Raw genomic sequence first — 16644 nt, forward strand, 5'->3', positions numbered from 1 at the left:
TTGTTCAGTCCTGTGTGTGGGTGGCCTGGATAAGTTTAGGATGTGTTTTTCTCCAACTGCAGTTAGAATTGTACCCCAAACCCTTGGCTGTTTTCGGTACCTTAACAAGTTGATGAGCTTGCAGCCAGGTGCCTGGGCTGGGATCCAACGTGGGCAGTTGACACCGGTGCTGTGTCCCCTTTACCACAGGAGCAGGGCCATCCCTGGCCTGCACAGCTCTAATGACAGTGAGGACTCCTGCTCCCCACCATGTCCAGTGGCTGAGCACAGCTGCAGAGGGACAGGATAAAACCCCCTTTGTGACCTCTGGTGGTGTGGGAAAAGGAAAGAAAGCTGCCATAATTATTTGAACTCAACAGGAGTGTGTTTGCTGTTTTAGACTTGGAAATTTTCCTTTGGGTTGAAGAGGATAAAAACAAAGTCTCTTTGGTCACCATCTAATCATTGCCACCAGCACAGAGCTGTTAGTATTGTGATGGGCATTTTTATGGAGACCAGGCTGCAGCCTGGGGTCATGGAGATCCTGCTAAACCCCCCATTTCTTACCCAACATTATCCACAATGATCACATCAATTGACTTGAGCAGAGAGTGACCACAGGCATAGCACTTCTTCTTCTGATTTAACCATGAAAAGGTTTCCTTTTGCCACATAAAGAAGCTGAAACTTGCAGCTGAGAGACAGAGCTGCAGGTGGCTCCTGTGCACCCAAGCAGGCATTTTCATCTCAGTATATGTGTGCATGCATCCTAAAGTGTCTGTCTTGAATATGAGATTCCAAATGCTTGTTTTCCTTTCCTGAGGAATACCTGGTGGATTTCCTTTCTTTCCTTCCAGTTACCACTGTTTTCTAGAAGAGGACAAGAAGCTTGATGAGTTTTGTTTTATGGCAGCTGTGCTTCAGGGACCACCAAGCACTGCAGAGATGCCTTTCATCTAATTCTAAATCATCACTAATCCTTGGAAACAGTAGAGTTAGAATAGCAAAGTCCCTCTTCCAAGCAGCTTGTCAAGCTGCTGTGAATCCTCAGGGAAGGAATGTGCTTTGCTGATGTAGCTCCCACTACCTAGGCCAGTCAGTGAAATCAGCTGCCAAGGCAAGATGTGCTGAATGTTGGAAAAGCTGTGGCTGCATCGAGGTTTGGGTTTTTGGTTGGTAAAGGAAAGTCATCTCTGGCTCTCTGCCAGGGCAGAAACTGCCACTGCAGAGTGGAGCTGAACCAATGGGATCTGGGATAGCAGTGACAGATGGGAAAGCAGCAGGTGGAGCCTGGTGTTTCCTTTTTTTGCAGGCTAAACTCCTGACAGCCAGGGGAGAGAGACCACAGCTGCGTCATCCCAACCGATGCTCGCCTTGCCTGCGGGACTTCCTGAGCTGCTGCCTGCAGAGAGACGTGACGTGTCGCTGGTCTGCCAAGGAGCTCCTGAAGGTAAAATGTGAAGGAGCTGCAGGTGAAACAGGGTCTGAGCCCCTTCCTACTCACCTCCACTCTTGGTGCTGTTCAAATGAAAACAGTGAGGAATCCCAGACTGGGCTGGGCTGGCAGGACCCTGTAAAGGTCCTCTGGTCCAAATGTCCTGCAATGAGCAGGGACAGCTTTACAGAGATCAGGTTGCTCAGAGCCCTTTGCCAGCTGACCTGGAATGGTTCCAGGAACGGGGCACCTACAAGCTCTTGGGGCAACCTGTGCCAGGGTGGCACCATGCTCTGAGTAAACAAGTTCTTCCTTAGACCTGCTCTAACTTTATCCCCACTTTGATTAATAATATTGACCACATTCTATTGTAACTGGACCTGTTAAAAAAGGCGCCTCCCACTTTCTTCAAAGCCACTCTGAAGACTTGGAAATTGCTAATAAAATCTCCCTGGGGCCTGTTCTTCACAAAGCTGAATAACTCCACCTCTCTCTGCATTTCCTGAGAGGAGAGATGCTCTGTTTTCTGACTGTTTCCGACACCCTCTTTGGTAATTTGGTGGGTGTTCATTTTTACCTAATGGCAAAAGAAGTAGAGAATTGCAGGGTACAGAGACATGAAATGGTGGTGCAGGAACCCAAGGAAGCCAGTCCCAGCTGAGGGGTCAGAGATTTGGCTGTGGGCAGGAGGGGCTGTGGGGGGCTTACTCTGAGCCTCTGAGGGGCCCTGGTTTGTGCCCCCAGCCCACCCTTAGGGGTTTCTGGCACACACACAGGGACAGCTGAGAGGGACTTGTCCCAGCCCCATCTGCTGCCTGGCATGCTCAAGCAGACGGGAACTGCCCCAGGGTCCCTGCCAGGTTGTGTGGCAGAGAGGGAAGTGCAGGGCCCAGTGCCACTGGGCTGGCCCTGCTGGGAAGGAAGGTGCCACCCAGCACAGGAGGGGCAGGGCATGGAAAGGCAGACACTGCTTTCTGTCCCTGTGGAAATCAGTAGAGTGCCTGTCTTTCAAAGACAGGGACCAATGCGAATCATTGGAGTTTCCTGAAAGGAAGAAATGCCAGGGACAGAAAGCACCATTTCTAGAGCACTGGCTGGGAAAAATTCCCAGCAGGATGAAGACATTACAATAAACAATGGGATTCTGGGCCAGGTTTGCCTGTGATGGCAAGGTCCTGCACAATGACAAGTGGGGAGCAGATGGTCCCATTGCTCCTTTTTCTGGGTCTTTTTAGGACCCAGAGAAATCCTGATTGAGTCTGTGAAGCACTGAGCTTGGAAAGTCATGGTTCACTGTTCTTTGCTGGTTTTGGTTTTTTTTCCCCTGTGGACAGCATCCATTTGTAACTTCAGCCAAGCCAGCGTCCACCCTGGTGCCACTTATCAAGTCAGTGAAGAAGAAGAAGGAGGAGGGGAGAAGAAGACTGTAATAATCAAGAATGTAATAATCAAGTAGGATTGTAGAGTAGGACTCTAGAGTAGGATTGTTGAGTAGTTTTGGTTTATAGAGTAGGTTTAGAGTATAGGTTTATAGAGTAGGATAGTTATTAAATAAAATTTCTGAAACATCAACTCATTTGGAAGATTTGCCTCCTTCTGACACTTTCAGAAATCTAGGTGCTTTCTTCTGAATTGCCAGTTGTTTTTTATTGGTGCTAAGTCACACTTACGACTTCTTTGGTATTTTTTCTAAGTGGAGAAGGTTCTTCCTCATTCATTGTCTCCAGACCACACTGCCTTTGGAATATGGCCCACTGGCTGGTTTTGGCACAGCTGTGGTATTTCTAGTTAAGGCGGAAAGGGAAATGGCATTTTCAAGAAAAACCGAAGGAAGAGTGGGGCAGCCAAGACATCCTGTGTGGATTCAGGCCTGCAGCTGTGACTGGAGAGCATTTGGGTTCCTGCCACTTGGATTGGTATCCCTAAGTGCAATATCTTTGATGGAAGGAGAGCCTTGCTGAAGTGAGAGAGCAGAAAGATCAGAGAGGGTGCTCGAGAAGGTCTCCTGTGGTGCAGAGCTGTCAGCGCCTGTGAGGGGAGAGCGGGCCCGGCCTTGGCCGGGACGGAGCCGCAGCAGAGCCCCGACAGAGGCCGGAGCAGCCCGAGCCTGGGCAGAGGAAGGCTGGAAGGAGGCCCTTGTAGCTGTGAGAGGCAGCAGGCGGGCCCTGGGTGCCTCTTGCTGGGAGCGGGCGAATCCTGCGCTCCCAGAGCCCGGGGGCAGCTGGCTGCTGCCGAGGGGAAGCGCAGCCGTGCTGGGCACAGCCCGCACTGGAGGCATCGGCCGTCTGGAGTGTGCCCGTGAGCAGAGAAAGGCCAAGGGCAGCCGAGGGCCGCTGGGCTGCCTGAGGATTGCTCCTCTTCTGCCGGCTGCCCTGTAAGCCCTGGGCAAGGTCAGCAGCGTGTGCTCACTCTGGGCACCGGGGCAGGGAGCCTGGCTGCTCGGCAGGCTGGAGCACAGGGCAGCCTCCTTCAGGCACGGCACTTCTGCCCGGGGAAGCGAGGCCAGCGGGAGGCAGGGACAGCTTGGCCGGTCACATCTGCAGGAGCCAGCGCCTCACGCAGCTCTGGGAGGAAGCGCCTGCAATCCTGCACTTGTGCACTGAGCCACAGCAAAGGGGGGAGATGCAGAGTGTTTTGCAGAAATATTCAGGGCCATCAGGCCAGCCTGCTTTGTGCTGTCTGTGCACAGCAAAAGCTGTGCAATGCAGCTGTGAGCTGCTGGGAGAGGGGGAATTGGGGATGAGCCTGAGAGTTTTGCTTGAGGAGTGAACTGATTTGGAAGAGTGCAGAAGGGTTTCAGTAGGCAATCTGTGTTTTCTGTATTCGTTTCTGAAGAAAGGATGCAATGCGTCTCCACTCAGGAAAAGCACTTGCAGGTCTTTTTGGCGAAATGCTTGTGCTTGATTCCCAGAAAAGGAAGGAGAGAGGTTGGGAAAATGTTCAAGTGTAACAAATGCGGCTTAATCTTGTGAATTCCTTTAGCTTTAACAGGCAGTGCTGAACCCTGTATTCCCCCATTGCAGTGCTTAATGTGTGCAAGTGGCTATCTTAACCTTGAGAATAAAATGAATGGTGCTTCTAGGAAGGTAGCTGGAATGCATTCAAGGGAAAGAAAGTGTTTTCAGGATGCTCTTGACCAGCAAAGGAGAATTTGAGGAATGGGATATTTTGCAAACAACTGTGGCAGGGAATGGAGTTGTGTCCGAGGCCCTGCCATATTTGATCCATGCCTGAGCAGGTCAACGAGAATTGAACAAAGGTGTATTGTTCAATGGGTAGGAACTTAACTTTTGAAAGAGAAACAATGTATTGGTCAATCCATGGGTAGTTAATCTTTGAAAGTGGAACAATGCATAATGGAGCCATGGGTTGTTGACATCTGATTGGCATCGTGAGCCGTCATGGTGAAGCACAGAATAGAACTCGCCACTAGTTAAAGTCAGAAGGTTTATTACAGTGCCAGGCACACAAGGCGCTTGTCCTAAAGATATGGGTGAAGAATCACAGGCTCTGGCTCTTTATCTTTAAAAAGTCTTACATGGTCATATAATTCCCAAAATGCCTAATACATGTTCATTACCGAAGCCACTTACTCCCACATTGTATTAAAATGTATTATAATTGAGTCCAAAGTTCCTTCACATTTGTGCAGTCTTTCACTTCAAATGGCTTGGTGGGTTTTAAATTGGGGAATGGTCTCCTTCTGATCAGGGACAAGATGTCGTCCTCAATTTGATCTCTTTACTTATGACCTGTTGGTAGGCTTTTGGGCCCCTTGGCTATAGCTGAAGTTTTGGGGCCCAGGTGCAGGCTACAATCCTCTTCTTTGTCACAATGAAATCCCCATCCTATCCTGCTTCTTTAAACAGAGTAAAGACAGGCAAGTGGTATATTACCCTATCCTTTACTACTTTACCTGCTAAAAATTGACTATCCCTTATTATTTCTGCTCTTCTGGCTATACTCTCCCCCCCATACTACATCTAGCAAACTTTTAACTCTTTCAGTTTTTTTAAATCCTTGATTTATTCCCCCCTTTTTCTATAGGCTTAGTAAATTCTTTTACTAATAGACAGGTTTTTCCTCATCTAACCAAGCCATCTGGTAAGTATCTTTCAAGGCTATACCATACGCTCTTGGCAGTGAATTCAAGACTGCCATTAGTCGTAGCATCCTCCAATTCCAGATAAGTATTGCCATGGACAAAATTAACCTTCTGGCAGCTAAAATGAGCAAAACAATAATTGGAATGATTAGGGCATTAAGCATAGCAGTTGCTTTTAGTGACCATCCAAAAAGTCCATCCCACCAATGATGACATGCTTCTTGCTTTATGTTTTGCAGAACCCTGCTAATTTCTTTTGCATCATGATGAACAGTTATTTAAATTTTCTCTCCATTCGCTTGGATCTTTCTTAAGATCTCACTCAGATCTTGATCTTTTATCAACTGTTTCACCAAAGTATGGTTTATGCCAATGGGTGCAGGTGATAAAGGCTGATATATTTTGTAGTTGGCCTTTATCAGTTGGTGGGAGACAACTGGTACTGAATATGTAAAATCACAGCCTACAATGTTAACAAAATTACAAATGCGAAAGTTGGAGTGATTTTTAACAAGTAAATATCTATTTTCATTGTCTGTTTTTACTGAGGCACAGGCAGTTCTCAAGCATACAAAGCCCTGACCAGTGTGTATAAGCGCTGTTTTCTGAATGGTGTCTGGGTGGATCTCAGAGTGTCACACACCCTGTTCAGTGTCTAAGCATATGTCTTGGGCATCAGTGGTATTACTTCCACAGATGAATCCCCGCTGTTGTCGAGTAACAAAGGATTCTACGTTTACAGTTTGCCATTTCTTCTCTACCATTCTGGCCCATACCCGATATTCAGAGAGGTAAAGTACTGCCTTCTCACGATTTAATCCTGATGCAATGATAGGGTGGATAACATAAATTGTGGCTTTATGTATGCTAAGTGCAAAGACAGTGGCCACGTTAGTAATGGGGTCATAAGTAAAATTTGCCATGTGTTGGAAATGGATTTGTAGAGAGTTCTCAGGGTCTGACAGAAGGCCCACACAGTATGCAAACTTTGAGACAAGAAATGCTGACTTAGATATGCCATGGAATAGGACAGATATTGTTGAGAGAGAAATGCGGCTAGAAAAAAGTTTCAAAGGATGGCCTTGCAAATGAGACTTGATACTTTGGAGAAATAGAACTATGAACAATATATTGTTCACGAGGGGTAGTTTTAGGTGACTGGCTTTAAGGCATCTACAGCGTGGTGTGGCAAAAAGCTGATAGGCCAAAAAGCATTTCTAGTGTATAAGAATTAGGAAATGGTTGTCTTCTGATTGTGATGGCGTGAATTTTAACATCTGTATTGTCTCGCCCTTCTCATGAGACTGAAAATGGAATAAAAATTTTTAAAACACCTCTCAGCTGCCTTATCTCTGGGCCAGAAAAGGGTATTGTCCCACAAATTGGTTGTGAAAGACCTGAGGTAATTTTTGTAAAGAAAGAAGCTGCTGAAAGAAGCACGAATCCCGAGATTATAATTCCTGCAAGAAGAGAGAAGTTGGATTTCTACCCTCATCGCTGGCTCGATCAGGACAGAGATCTGACAACACTTGCCTGTTGCTCAAGATCAGATAAGCCTCAGGGAACATGATAGTACACAAGATGTCCAATTTGCCTAGAGATGTTTATGAAAACCTTAAAGATCTGGTCAAATCTAATTCTTGTAACGTTTCAAAAACTGAGTTAAATGACTTACTGTTATGCATTCAGAAGCAGTTTCCAGCTGTGGATGAAGCTTCTGTGTTATCACTCCCTCTGTGGGAACTATTAGGACCAAAACTCTACAATGCTTTTACCATAAAGAGAGATCAAACAGCTGCTAAGTTGCTTCTGGTGTGTCCTAGGATGATTGATATGTTTAAACATTCTACCAAACCCTCCACTTCCTCGGCTGTGTCTGCGCCTACCCCTGACACTCGGGCTGAGTCCCCAGACCCCACTCTGCTCTTCAGCTGTAACTCAAGACCCTGAAATTCAGACTGGGGCTGTGACACCTCCACCCCTACCATGGCAGTGTGCCCCCCAACTTTCACCATTTTCCAGGCCGTGTGTGGGTCCCCCCTCTGCACCCCCAGAACACGAACTCTTTGCCACTTGTGAGAAAAAGGACGGGGAGAGAAAGAGGGAAAAATTTCTCAGTACTGGTGTCTCTACTAGCAAAAGGGAGGATTATTTCTTGGGTAACATTACAAAGCAAACAAGCTCTGGTCACCTTGCAATTCCTTGGAGATGGTCTGTGATTTATGAGGTCGTGGAGGAGAAGGAGAACACCAACTCTAGTGATTCCAGTGAGTCTTCGGAAGAAGAAGTTAACCTTTTATAGGCTGGTCCTGAAAAAACAGAATGGGAGCTTGGTCTACCTGAATTTGATTTGGGAAATAATTCAAAGAGACTGCCTGATTGGGCTGAGATAAGATGTAAAGGACAGGCAAGATAAAGACTTTGCTTCACCTAATGGAGGCTTGCTTGTAATGCCAGTTAGGTGTGGAAGGAATAATGCTAATCCTAGATGGGAGCCTGTCTCACATTTTGATATCAAAGAGTTAAGGAAAGAAATCAAAGATGGTGGCTTGAGTTCCCCATATTTTACCAGTGTGGTGAAAAGTAGATTTGACTCTTATGACCAAACACCGTCAGATTGTAAGAATATTTCCTCTGATGATTTTAACAAACTCAGAGTATATTTGATGGGATTCAGAATGGTGAAAGCATCTTAACAAATTGGTTGAGAGTTATGCTGGTGGTCCTAACGCTCAACTCACAGCTGGTGTATTAGCTGGCGATGCTCCAAAGGACAGAGCCAAAGACCAGGCTGAGGCTTTGTCTCGGGCTCTGTTTGGAGATATTAAAAAAGCAGCCTGGAGGAGGGCCCTTTTAACTGTACAGCCTGCAGGAACTCATGAGAATGCTCATTCTCTAATTTGGCAAGCAGAAACTGAGTCCTGTGGTTCTTTGCTGGATTGTTTAACCCAGGCTGTTCAAAGGCAATGTCTGGATGAGGCAGCCCATCCACTTTTAATTAAAAACCTCGCTTTTGCAAACACAAAAGACGATTATAAAAAAGTCATTTTGATAGTATAGGGATAAAATGTTTCTAAAATCATGGGATATGGGGGGGTTGGAAAGAAAGGTCAGGCCTGGTAGGCCCTGGGGAAATGTTAGGGTAAGCCCTGGGGAAATGTTAGGCTTTACTGGATCACGTGAAACTGTGCCTGTATAATCATTTAATGACTATGATAAATGATACAATTGTTAAATGTGACGATTGCTTGGTAATTAGATATAATTATTGTTTAATCATAACAATCATGAGAAACGATATTTGGGGGGTTTAATGGAAATTACAAAACCGATGCTTGGATGAAATCAATGTATACAATAGAACAATAAAAGTTTCATAATGAATATTTAGTTATATAACAATAATGGTATAAAACCGTGTTCATCCCGAACCCATGTCAGAGTCAGACTTGGGTCTGTACCCCTGACATTAAGAGCTCTTCAATAAAAGCAGCTGCTTAGAATCATTCCCTGATTATGTGTTTCTTAATGCTAACAATTTTAGCTCTGCCAGAGCAACTCCCCACAGTTCCCCAGATGCTGTCTGCTTGTGCTAAGCTGGGCACACCTTTACATGTAGCTACGTGCGGGGGAAAATTGCAGGATGCGGAGGTTCAGGGACATCACACCATAACCAATATGATCCAGTGAAGCCAAATTTATTATCCCTAAAAAGACTATATTTATAATAATTCTCTACTGTCCACGTGTCTCTAGCTAATACATGATTGGTTAGACCTAGCTGTTCACGCGTCTAAAATAGGATGCTGATTGGATCATCTAATTCTTTAATGCGTCTGGCTGTGGTTTTCTGTCCCACCCATGAACTGTCTTCTTTCTTAATTTTCCAAGCTCACTGACAAACTTGCTGAGTCCTGATGACTCTTCTTCTTGTATCTTTTTCAAGGATAGACTGACCCCATTTTCTGAATATGTCCATTATTGTTTGTGAACGTGTCCATTGTCTGTTATCCCAAGCGGGCTGGATTGTGCATTGGCTGAATATGGCCATTGTCCTGCAAAAACTCCTCTATCTGCAAAAAATCCTCAACAGCTACGTTGCAAGCTAATATGCTTGGGGAACAGCTTGCAAAAGCCCTTAAAACGCAAACAAAAGCTATTGAGAAAACCCTCACTGCTTTGCAAATTGATTCAGTTAAAGGCCCATGTTTTTACTGTCGGAAGATTTGACATTTGAAACTGGACAGTCCTGAGACTGCAAAAAATACAAAAACACCTAATGTTTGCCCTTGGTGCCGGAAAGGAAGGCATTTTGCCAATGTTTGCCGCTCCCGATTTGAGAGAGATGGAAAACCGCTGACGGGAAACCCAAAAAAGGGCGCGCAGCGCCATCACGTGGAGAAACAAATGATGGCAGCTCCATCACAAGTACATTCAAACAACCTGAAGGTACCTGTGGAAAACCTGGGCCAGGTGCAATCTGTGCAATCACCAGCAATCTCCCAAGAGACCCCAGCTTATTACCTCCAGGGGCATAATGTGACCTAGCAAATTCCAAATGATTATATTTTTAAAAAACTTTTTTCATTAATACATCCCCACAGGAGGTATTCACAACAAAGACAAGACTTTTTCATTATAGGCAAGGACAGTAATAAAATTCTTGGACTTTCAGTTTTTTCAGTTGTCATCTCAGCAAATTGTAATGTAATTGCAATGCTCCAATGGTAATGAAACCAAAAACAACAATAGCTATTGCTATTGCATTACCAATGACTAGAAATAGGCAAGTTGTATGCTGAGAAATGCCTTTTGAGACTTCTGGCCCGGTGCCTAATATCCTTTGGATAAAACATGTCAGCGATGAACGGCCAGAGCTGACGTGCAGTCTAACACACCTTGGTCAAACCTTTCATATTGCAGGTATGCTGGACACAGGGGCAGACATCACTGATTTCTCCTGCATCCTGGATGTGCAATTGGAATTTGGTGACACCCATGGGTGCTCTCACAGGAATTGGAGGAGCTGCCTTGCGTCTGCAAAGTGAATTCATAATTACTGTTACAGGTCCGAGGGAAGGACGGCAACCATCCGTCCCTTCATGGTGCAGAAGCCCATCACAGTACGGGGGAGAGACGTGTTGTCCTAGTGGGGAGCAAAGATAGAAGTGGATTTTTGATGAAAACCACAGCAACGCCTGCCACTCTGAAATTATCATGGAAAACCAATCAGCCAATTTGGATTGATCAATGGCATCTTGAATGGAAAAAAAATGGAATATTTTCAAAAAACTAGTAAATGAAAAACTACAAAAAGGCCACATCAAACCTACAAACAGTCCCTGGAATTCCCAAGTTTTTGTCATTCATAAGAAGACTTCCGATGCTTGGAGATTGCTCCACGAGCTGAGGAAGATCAACGAGATCCTAGAGGACATGGGGCCTCTGCAACCCGGACTTCCCTCTCTTTCAGTGATTTCAGGAGACTATTCTTGTCATTGACTTAAAAGATTGTTTTTCAAAATTCTTCTTCATCCAGAGGATGTTCCTTGATTTGCCTTTTTGGTTCCAGCCATCAATAGAGTAGAACCACTGCAAAGGTATCACTGGGTCTTTTTGACGTAAGAGATGAAAATTCGCCAACTCCTTGTCAATATTTTGCTGCAAGAGATTTGTGTCCAGCCCTGTGGGACAATACCCTATTTCCGACCCAGAGATGGGGCAACTGAGAGGCGTTTTAAAAACTTTTATTCCATTTTCAGTCTCATGAGAAGGGCAAGACAATACAGATGTTAAAATTCACACCATCACAATCAGAAGCCAACCATTTCATAATTCCATTACACCAGAAGCGTTTCTTGGCCTATCAGCTTTTTGCCACACCATGCTGTAGATGCCTTAAATCCAGTCCCCTAAAACTACCCTTTTATGGGTCCCACTACAATGCATTGTTCATAGTTCTATTTCTCCAAAGTATCAAGTCTCATTTGCAAGGCCATCCTCTGAAACTTTTTTCTAGCTCCATTTCTCTCTCAATAATATCTGTCCTATTTCATGGCATATCTAAGTCAGCATTTCTTGTCTCAAAGTTTGCATACGGATGCATACTGTGTGGGCGTTCAGTCAGGCCTTGAGAACTCTCTACAAATCCATTTCCCACAGTTTCCCATCTCCTTGCCCAGGAGCCCCTATAGTTGCTACTAATTACCTACAAGGGTATCAGCTAGAGATGGCAAATGGGACGATCCATTCCTCCTTTTAACAGCCTGGGCCTCTGGCAGTGGCACTGTCCTCGGTCTTCATTTTTATTTTTATATTCCTCTAGGCTGGAAATCTTCCTCACTGACTGTAGGAACCCAAGAAGTTCTTCTGACTGACCTGGAGGACTTGAGGCCCTGTCAGGGGGCTAAGAGACTTTGGCACAGAGCCCAATACCCCTGTGCCTCTGATCCTGACCCATGGAAAAAATTACCAACCTTATATAAGGATTTACAAGCCATGAAACTTTAAGTAGAATGATGGTGAATTTATCACAGGGTGAAAAATAGATTTTTTTTGGTTTTTAGAATGGGGGTTCAGGAGGCAAGACGGAGGAATCTGGGCATGTCCAGTCTTTCTCCTTCTTCTTCTTCTTCTTTGGCCTCCATCTTCTGCTGTGATGCTGCCACTTTTAGATTGGTTTAGAGTAGATACTCACTGTCTAACATAGGTGATAGGTATTGGGAAGTTATGGTAAATAATGTACACATAGTTTTTACTAGAAAAAGACAACACCGCCTCTGAGGCGGGCAGTGTGCCACAACCCAACCTGACAGAAAGACCTCGGCAGGTCGGAGAAAGAATTTTATAGATAAGGAAAAATAAACAACCTTGAGGACAAGAAGAGAAAAAAATCCTGATTCCTTCTCTAACTGCTGGGCCGGGAAAAGAGACTTTGTAACGCATCTCAGGATCACCAGCAGAGATTCTGAGAACTGAGGAGCAGCTTTCCCAAAACTCTCTGATTTTAAGGATTCCCACAATATACTACATAATACATATTTTAATGTTTGTAATAAATAGAATATATAATACTATAATACTATAATACTATAATACTATAATACTATATAATACTGTAGTAATATAATATATAAAATGTATCCTTGATCTTTTTCTAAGCCAGCAGGCCTTTGCAGTGAGTTGTGAGCCAACGTGTGGCTCTGCTGCCTTCCCAAATCTGCGCTTCCCTTGCCCAGCCTGAGTGCAGGTGGGGCATGTGCTGGGCATGGCTGAAGAATTTCATGGCCAAAATCCTCCAGCTTTTCCATCTGCTCATGGCTTTGGGTAGCAGAAATTACAACACATCCATGTGAGCTGACAAATGGCATTTCTTACAAATTGCTACAGCAGCACTGAAAACATAGAACTATACAGATCTCAGTTAAAGTTTAAAAAGTAATTTATTTGATTGGTATACCACACTATTTAGAAACAAACAAACCTCAACTTCTGTTAACAAAACCTAATTTATTGCAAACCTCTACAAACGCTACACACAAAGATCAATGGAAAACTAACAACTTCATTTAATGCATATTATGACAAGCATACAGCCCATATAAATACAAAAATATCAGTATCTCTCTTTAATACCAAGAACTCAACAAACAGAATTCCACCACTATACAACTCCAAACACATTTAAATAGAACTGAATACATATATAACCACCACAATATACAGATATTAATATAGATTAAATGTTACATATTACATTCCAGAAACAGATACATAAAACAAACCTATCTATGAAGATGAAAACAGAGCTACCAATCTGAATATCTGTACAACTGCATTGATACAAATATACAGCTATACATCTGGATATATATGTAAATATACCATATATAGAAATAGATCAATATACAGCTGAAAATATAAAGCCAGACATATATACTGATACAAATACCAATATAACTATTTAAAAAGTATATATATCAAAACCTACACCATACAAATAGATACCTACACAACTGTATACATATGGAAATCTAAATACGGATATTACAACATACACAACTTTTATGAAAGTGGTAAAGCCGGTATGTTTATTACAGCGCTGGACACATGTGGGAATCATTCCCCTAGAATGACATGCGTACCTCTGGGAACTCCAGATCCCCTTTTATTTCCTTCTCAAATACATATGCATGCAATTTCACAATAGTTTCATGCATATAAATTCCACTGATTTCGCCTGATACTTGCCGCTAATTCTTCTTTATCAGAAAGAACTCCTGGGTCAGGTTGCCCTGCTCTGTCTGCCCCCCCTGCTCCCCCCTTATCTCTTGTCCTTCAGCTGACCCAGTCTCTCCAAGCACAGGCCCTTTGTGAGAACAGGCAGTCAGACTAAACAGCAAGCTACAGACTTATCTCAAAGATGTACATTTGCCTGAATCAAAATGGATTTCTACTCTGGAAAATTTCCACTCAGCCTCAGTGGCAGTGCTGGTTTGGGGATGTTTGGTCTCTCCCTGCCTGTGGCATTGGTGGTTTGAAGATGTTTGGTCTCTGTCTGAAGGTTTTTGCCCCCTGTCTTGCAGTTAATAATTCCAGATTCTTCCCTGTCTATCCTCAAAGACCCTGCCCCTTTGTTTAGAGAGTTCCCTGTCAGTGAGGATTTTTCTGTTTTACTATTGGTCTGTGTCCTTCCCACTTTAGGTTATCTTTACAGCAAGCCAGACAGCCTCCTCTTGGATTTCCACCCCTCTCCTGCATAAAAGCCACTGTTTTCCTTTTTTCCCCACTCTGCCACTGCCCCCTCTTCGAGCTGCACTGCTCCCATGCCCTACAGACACCCACTGCAGCGCAGCCCTCTGCAGCCGGCACCGCTCTCCGCCGCGAGAGAGAAGATCACCCACCCGGCATCAGCTGCCCCGTCCCAGTGATGGGAAAGCCACCACCGCTCCCGTGATCCCTCCCTGGTACTCCCCCTGCGCCGCTGCGACTCCTGCCGAGACACGGAGAGAGAGATACAGAGAGAGAGAGAGAGAGATACAGAGAGATACAGAGAGACAGAGAGAGAGATACAGAGAGATACAGAGAGAGAGATACAGAGATACAGAGAGATACAGAGATACAGAGAGATACAGAGAGAGAGAGAGAGAGAGAGACAGAGAGAGAGATACAGAGAGAGAGATACTGCTCCTACCGCCGGCACCACCCCCATGACCGACACTGCCGGCGCTGCCATTGCACACGCGGCTCCTACCGTGGGGGGGATCTCTGCCTGCGCGGCCCTGCCGAGGGGCAGAGACTGCCACCACCACTGCCACCCGCGAGGTTGTGTCACCTGCCTCGGTTCAGCCACAGGAAAGAATAACTCCTGCGCCTCAATGCCAGCTCCAAGTGGAACCGCCCTGGCACCACTTCTGCGTGGGAAAGAAATAAAGCAGCTCGAATAAGCAACCAGAGAGTCCTTCTTTTTTCCTTTACCTTGATCCTTTGGAGTTGGGTCCAGGTTTAGCAGCTGCCTTGGTGGTTTAGGATGTCAGCCAGTGGCTAAACCATGACCCTGCCTGACAGCGGCTAAGGCAGGGCACAGCTTCTCCTGGCGACCGTGCCAGGTGCCTCCCACGACCGGGAGACAACATCACATATAAACACAAATATGTAACTGCAAACCTTTATGCATGCAGGTATCTATACATACATATATATATAGTACTTTCATTAATATAACACCATATGTATAAAAATATGCCTGTACAAATAGCAGGCTACAAATGTACATATCCACGTAATTATCCCTGTCACATGCAAGTCCGTGTATCTTTAAACAGAGCTCCAAGCAGAGGGATCCCAGCTGCCCCATCTTCAAAGCCTCTCCCTCGCTCTCCTCTCCCCATGCAGAGCAGCTCTCCTGGACAGGGACAGCAGATGGGACATCTGGCAAGCAAAGGGAACACTGAGTCAGTATGGGGACGCTTCCCTTGGCAGCAGCTGCACTTCCCTCAGGGAAGAGTAAATCTCAGAGCCTCCCGAGGAGGGTCAGAAAGAAAAAGCAGCTGAGCGGGCCAGGCTGTGGTGAGCGCAGCCGCGGCGGGAGCGTCCCGCAGCCCCGGCAGCCCGGCACAGCTGGCACAGCTCCCGGCCCGGCCGGCACGGCTGCCTTGCCCAAGGACAGCCCCTGTGCCGGCCGGGGCAGCTGCGCTGAGCAGCCCCAGCACGGGCAGGGCCCGCTCCTGCCCCGCCGGGCAGTGCCCACGGCCACAGCCCACGCCACCTGCAGCTCCCACCCTGCCTCACCAGCTCTGGGCAGCTGCCCAGTGGGGAAGGAGGGCACTGCCCGCTCTGTGTGGAGCTGCTGGAAGTGGCTGTGGCCTTCCCGCCCTGCTGCCAGCTGCTGCTTGTTGGCCGTGCTCCAGCACTTGATGCGGACAAGGACGTTGGGGCGGTCACAGAGATGCTGTAGTGGAGCCAGGCCCTGGCACTGCCCGGTTCAGTGGAGCCAACCCAGCCCAGCACCATGTGGAAGCCGTAGCGGTGGAGCTGGAGCACAAAACTGCAGAACTGCATGGCTTGGACGGAGTACAGGGCCGCCCGGCAGGCGTCACTCAGGCTGAGCAGCTCTCGCTCGAAGAGGGAGCGGTCGATGAGCAGTCCCCGGGCCCGGCTGTCCCAGCACACGGAGCGGACGCAGGGGCTGTTCGCCCAGCACCACAGCTTGGCGGGGAAGGTGCTGGCGCTGAGCCCGGCGGGCAGCGGCAGCTCCGCCATGGCGTCGATCGCCGACTGTCGCCGCAACGCCCGCAGCGCAACAGTGCGGGCTGGACTTGGTGGGCACGAGCGCTGCACAGCGAGCGGGGTGGCTCTGGGACTGGTCGGGCTCTGCCCGGCAGGGAAGGAAAGGGCAGGGCTGGCACGGCACGACAGGGCAGTGGAAGCCCCTGGCAAGAGCCCTGGGAGCAGTGACGGGCTCTGTCCCCACGCTGCATCCTGTGCCTGGGTCACCATCGGTGACAGCGAGGAAGAACTGTCTTGGCTGGGGAAAGGATGAAAAAGGGGATTAGAAAACATTCATTTGGTCTCCTTTTCAGCAGACTAGCTGGTTTTATCTCACCATGTCTTCCTGTCTTTTGCA

This window comes from Fringilla coelebs (genome assembly GCF_963513975.1).
Source record: "Fringilla coelebs genome assembly, chromosome: Z".
In the NCBI taxonomy this organism is placed as follows: domain Eukaryota; kingdom Metazoa; phylum Chordata; class Aves; order Passeriformes; family Fringillidae; genus Fringilla; species Fringilla coelebs.